The following is a 591-nucleotide window of genomic DNA, read 5'->3' as shown; positions in this document are numbered from 1 at the left end:
AGTCTAAAGACGGAGGGAGATATACGAGATAGACTTTGTTTCAGATGCAAACTCGTTCTTACATTTCACTCAACGTACACAAGATACTACCAACAGTATCCAACTGGCAACCTGGGAACCACAATTAATTGGTTGTTTTGTTAAAGCTTTATTATCCTGTTTCTTATAGCTTCGTAACAATGCATCAAAACCAGATATATGCTTAGATAACCTGCAAAGGAACGAGAAGAGCGCATATGATATGGGACTCTACAACTGCCACACCTTTGTAGCGTCCAGCCAGGTAAAAAGTTTATGAGTGTTTGCCCTGTAGGTTTATCACTTCTATACGTAAGGGTACTTTTTGTAGTTTTTGATATTTAGTAGGATTTTTATATGTTTGATTTGTTAATTTTTTTTGTATTTCCTAGTGTTTATTCAAAAGTAGAAAGGTGTAAGAACTTGCATACATTTCAGTAGATGTGAATATTGAATGACTGAATAACATGTATATATGTTTGAGATATTATATTACAAAGGACATCAGAAATATACTGAAGTGAAGAGAGACAACTACTAATACAAGCATATAAATGAATGGTGATAGATAAG

At 33.7% G+C, this 591-nt stretch overlaps 1 protein-coding gene across 1 annotated transcript in view; it reads left to right on the top strand.

Annotated features, from left to right (window-relative positions):
• The window catches only part of LOC119588088 (polypeptide N-acetylgalactosaminyltransferase 1-like), a gene marked incomplete at its 5' end in the record, with an annotated part of 20,728 nt that overhangs the window by 18,512 nt on the left and 1,625 nt on the right, over positions 1-591 (top strand).

The sequence above is a fragment of the Penaeus monodon genome, chromosome 23 (assembly GCF_015228065.2).
Source record: "Penaeus monodon isolate SGIC_2016 chromosome 23, NSTDA_Pmon_1, whole genome shotgun sequence".
NCBI lineage: Eukaryota > Metazoa > Arthropoda > Malacostraca > Decapoda > Penaeidae > Penaeus > Penaeus monodon.
Note: the sequence above shows the minus strand (reverse complement) of the source record. Positions and strands in the feature narration are given on the sequence as shown.